Source organism: Homarus americanus, unplaced genomic scaffold (assembly GCF_018991925.1).
Source record: "Homarus americanus isolate GMGI-L3 unplaced genomic scaffold, GMGI_Hamer_2.0 scaffold54046, whole genome shotgun sequence".
Lineage (NCBI taxonomy): Eukaryota > Metazoa > Arthropoda > Malacostraca > Decapoda > Nephropidae > Homarus > Homarus americanus.
Window position 1 is genome coordinate 1 of NW_024746312.1, and position 5,000 is coordinate 5,000.

Below are 5,000 nucleotides of genomic sequence, written 5' to 3' on the forward strand. Positions count from 1 at the left end.
GAGAGAGAGAGAAAATAGTCTCATGGGGTCAGAGGAATGGCAGTGGAGCGGGTTCTATGAATTTCACTAGCCAGGTCTGTCTCCCAATTGAACATTATTACCCTCTCGGCGCGCACGTCGCCACCACGGTTTCCGCGACAGCAGCAGCATCATGATGTTGCGTCTATTGTAAGTCCGGAACCGGGTTATTCGGCTGTTCGCGAACAGTCAGGTTTTAACCTTGCCTAACAAACGATCAAACAACTTCCACTCTCGAGGTGCGGTACGGTGACTGTCCTATCGTCCGCTCTTGTATGCTGGATTGCACTATTTCACTATATTAAGGGGAGAGGGTGCCTTCACACACATATTCGATGTGAAATATCTTCCGCCCCCCAGCGGAGCGCTTCGGCGCCTCTGCGAAGCAAAACGCGGCATTCAAAAACAACAACCAAAATTGCCGTCGATTTCCTCTCCCTGCCCTGCAATGGCTGGAGCAGAAGGAGAGCGAGAGAGAGAATAGTCTCATTGGGTCAGAGGAATGGCAGTGGAGCGGGCTAATGGCGAGTAGGCTCGCGATCTATCAATTACACTAGCCAGGTCGCTCTCCCTATTGAACATTATTACTCTCTCACGTCGCCACTGCGGTTTCCGCGACAGCAGCAGCATCATCATGATGTTGCATCCACCAATTAGTCCGGAACCGGGTTATTCGGCTGTCTGCGAACAGTCCGGTTTTAACCTTACCCAACATCCACTCTCGAGGTGCGGTACGGTGAATGTCCTATCGTCCGACCTTGTATGCTGGATTGCACTATTTCACTATATTAAGGGGAGAGGGTGCCTTCACACACATATTCGGTGTGAAATATCTTCCGCCCCCCAGCGGAGCGCTTCGGCGCCTCTGCGAAGCAAAGCGCGGCATTCAAAAACAACAACCAAAATTGCCGTCGCTTCCCTGCCCTGCAATGGCTGGAGCAGAAGGAGAGAGAGAGAGAGATTTTAGTCTCATTGGATCAGAGGAATGGCAGTGGAGCGGGCTTATGGCGAGTAGGCTCGCGCTCTATCAATTACACTTGCCAGGTCTCTCTTCCGTTTGGACATTATTTACTCCTCTCTCTCTCTCTCTCGGCGCACACGTCGCCACCCTACTAGTTTCCGTCACAGCATATGCTGCGGCCTTTCAGTCCGGAACGGGGCTCCCCTTCGCCTTGCTGTCTGCCCAACTTAGCGGACTTGCGTTGGCTGATCACCCCGTCTTCGCGTCTGTGCCGGCCTTCAATGCAGCGCCCAACCGTCTCTTGACCGAGATTCATTGCACTATTCCACGCGCAAACGGCTACCCTAAATGTGCATAGACAACGCTCATGGTTCAACACGACCAGGGCGCAGTCTGGGAGCCGAGTATACTAAAAAGAGAGTTTAGCAGCCAAAACTCGTCAAAGCACACGTTGGGTTACCCCATCACCTAACAACGATGATGGCGGTTCCCACCCGTGAAATACACAACCTAACCAATATTGGGCGACGATGGCGCTCATGAGCCCACGTCCCCACAAACAGTAAGAGAAAGAGAGAGAGGAGGAGATGGGCCAATGTGCGGTCCCTCGCCCAATGTCTTATGCCTCGCTGGGGCAAAGAGAAGAGAAGAGGAGCGGATAAGGGAGGAGATTGGCCAACGTGCGGTCCCTCGCCCAATGTCGGCTGCCTCGCTGGAGCTGGGTAAAGAGGAGAGGAGCGGATAAGGGAGGAGATTGGCACACACGGTGGCGCTGCCGGCGCCGAGGATAGCAAGAGAAGGTGCAGTTTGATCTGATCATCTGGTTTGCTATTTCTCTAAGGCCAACGTGCGGTCCCTCGCCCAATGTCGGCTGCCTCGCTGGGGCAAAGAGAAGAGGAGAGGATAAGGGAGGAGATTGGCACACACGGTGGCGCTGCCGGCGCCGAGGATAGCGAGAGAAGGTGCAGTTTGATCTGATCATCTGGTTTGCTATTTCTCTAAGGCCAACGTGCGGTCCCTCGCCCAATGTCTTCTGCCTCGCTGGGGCAAAGAGAAGAGGAGCGGATAAGGGAGGAGATTCGCCAACGTGCGGTCCCTCGCCCAATGTCGGCTGCCTCGCTGGAGCTGGGGCAAAGAGGAGCGGATAAGGGAGGAGATTGGCACACACGGTGGCGCTGCCGGCGCCGAGGATAGCAAGAGAAGGTGCAGTTAGATCTGATCATCTGGTTTGCTATTTCTCTAAGGCCAACGTGCGGTCCCTCGCCCAATGTCTTCTGCCTCTCTCTCAATCTCACTATTTTGGCCGCCGTGATAGGCGCCGCCAACAGCAGCAGCTACCTGGTTGATCCTGCCAGTAGTCATATGCTTGTCTCAAAGATTAAGCCATGCATGTGTAAGTACAAGCCGATTTAAGGCGAAACCGCGAATGGCTCATTAAATCAGCTATGTTTCATTGGATCTGTAAACCCACTTACTTGGATAACTGTGGCAATTCTAGAGCTAATACATGCAATTGGTCTCTGACCGCAAGGGAAGAGCGCTTTTATTAGTTCAAAACTGGTCGGGCCCCGGTCCGTAACCCACCTGTGGTGAATCTGAATAACTTCGGGCTGAGCGCACGGTCTCCGCACCGGCGCCGCTTCTTTCAAGTGTCTGCCTTATCAGCTTTCGATTGTAGGTTATGCGCCTACAATGGCTATAACGGGTAACGGGGAATCAGGGTTCGATTCCGGAGAGGGAGCCTGAGAAACGGCTACCACATCTAAGGAAGGCAGCAGGCACGCAAATTACCCACTCCCGGCACGGGGAGGTAGTGACGAAAAATAACGATGTGAGTCTCATCCGACGCGCGCTACACTGAAGGGATCAACGAGTTTTCCCCCTCCGAGAGGAGCGGGTAACCCGTTCAAAGCCTTTCTTGATAGGGATTGGGGCTTGCAATTGTTTCCCATGAACGAGGAATTCCCAGTAAGTGCAAGTCATCAGCTTGCGCTGACTACGTCCCTGCCCTTTGTACACACCGCCCGTCGCTACTACCGATTGAATGATTTAGCGAGGCCTTCGGACTGGCGCTCTTGGATTGTCGGCCCCGTTGCCCGCGAGGGTTTTCTGGGGTCGTCGCCTCGAGCTGACGGAAAGATGTCCAAACTTGATCATTTAGAGGAAGTAAAAGTCGTAACAAGGTTTCCGTAGGTGAACCTGCGGAAGGATCATTAACAGAGAGAAAGAGAACGGGGCGCTCTTAAAACTACTACTACTCTCCTGATTTGGGCGGTCTCGGGCTCTGCTCTGGCAACTCCAGCAGCGAAAGAGGACAATCCCGGCCCCCGCACCAAAAATAGGTACCACCACGCTGTAGGTGGACCACACTCGGGCGAGAGCGCGAAGACCGGAGGAGGAGGACGGACGGGGCTTTGGACGGCTGCCCGTCCGTTCCTTACTACCGGCGAACAAGCCTCTTGACCCAAAAAGAGTGAAATTCAAGTGTCAAAAAACAACAACAAGCCGTCCGGCCAAACCCAAACCACAAAACGAGGAATTCCCAGTAAGTGCAAGTCATCAGCTTGCGCTGACTACGTCCCTGCCCTTTGTACACACAGCCCGTCGCTACTACCGATTGAATGATTTAGTGAGGCCTTCGGACTGGCGCTCTTGGATTGTCGGCCCCGTTGCCCGCGAGGGTTTTCTGGGGTCGTCGCCTCGAGCTGACGGAAAGATGTCCAAACTTGATCATTTAGAGGAAGTAAAAGTCGTAACAAGGTTTCCGTAGGTGAACCTGCGGAAGGATCATTAACAGAGAGAAAGAGAATGGGGTGCTCTTAAAACTACTACTCTCCTGATTTGGGCGGTCTCGGGCTCTGCTCTGGCAACTCCAGCAGCAAAAGAGGACAATCCCGGCCCCCGCACCAAAAATAGGTACCACACTGTGGGTGGACCACACTCGGGCGAGAGCGCAAAGACCGGAGGAGGACGGACGGGCTTTGGACGGCTGCCCGTCCGTTCCTTACTACCGGCGAATAAGCCTCTTGACCCAAAAAGAGTGAAATTCAGTGTCAAAAAACAACAACAAGCCGTCCGGCCAAACCCAAACCACAAACTTGGGCGATGTCTGTCAAACCCTTTCATTGAGACTCGACCTGTGATGGTTAGTCGCAAAAAGACCAAATGGCAAATACACAACTCTTAACGGGGGATCACTCGGCTCGTGGGTCGATGAAGACCGCAGCAAACTGCGTATCGGTATGTGAATCGCAAGAATACCAGATACATCGACAAGTTGAACGCATATTGCGGCGGCGGCAGCCATATGAGCTTGTCGCCGCCACTCCTCTACGAGGGTCGGAAATATACATCCATCGGTTGCTGCGAGTTCGGTGCCTGCTGACTGTCTCCCCGACACGAGGGTAACCCGAACCGAGCTTCCGCCTTGGGGTTTAATCGCCCGCGCCTTGCGCGAGGCGTGCCCTTAAAAACAAGCAAGCCTATCACTAGCAAGTCCATGGACTTGGCGCACCCCCATTCAACCACAACAAAGCGACAGTTGTCGCCCTCGCAAATAACTGGAGGCGGCGCTCTTTTGCCTGCTGTCCACAGAGACACGAAGGGCCGTCGGCCGCTCATGGCTGATGCTGCACATGTTCTAAGAGGCACTCCATCCCACGAAGAGGAAACGAAACCGGGTCGGATATCTTTTAAGTAAGCCCCGCCGGAATTTCGTCTATCACCTCGAAAAGAGTGCTTGGCATGCATTGCAGTGGAACCTAAATTGATATGAGTCGCGCCTGGGCCGCGGTCCATGTGGTGCGGGCAGAGATAAAGAATGCTTGGAATGCGCTCCTCCACCCTCTCCCACCCGGTCAGCGGAGCGGTGTGGAGCGTTCTCTTTGAGTTCGCCACGAGGTCACGTCTATCTCATGACTGGGGAGGGAGGCGAGGGGAGTTCTCTCTCCGCGTTAAAGACGGTGTTGCGCCTCATAACGGCGCTCGCTGGGATAGAGCACTAGTTCTGCAGCCGGAAAGG

General features: G+C 54.1%; 1 non-coding gene across 1 annotated transcript; it reads left to right on the forward strand.

The window, feature by feature from the left end:
- Positions 1 to 4,157: 4,157 nt before the first annotated feature.
- On the forward strand, positions 4,158 to 4,321 carry LOC121879203. The gene has a single exon (XR_006091284.1). It is a non-coding gene; the product is annotated as a 5.8S ribosomal RNA (ribosomal RNA).
- The last annotated feature ends 679 nt before the right edge of the window (positions 4,322 to 5,000 follow it).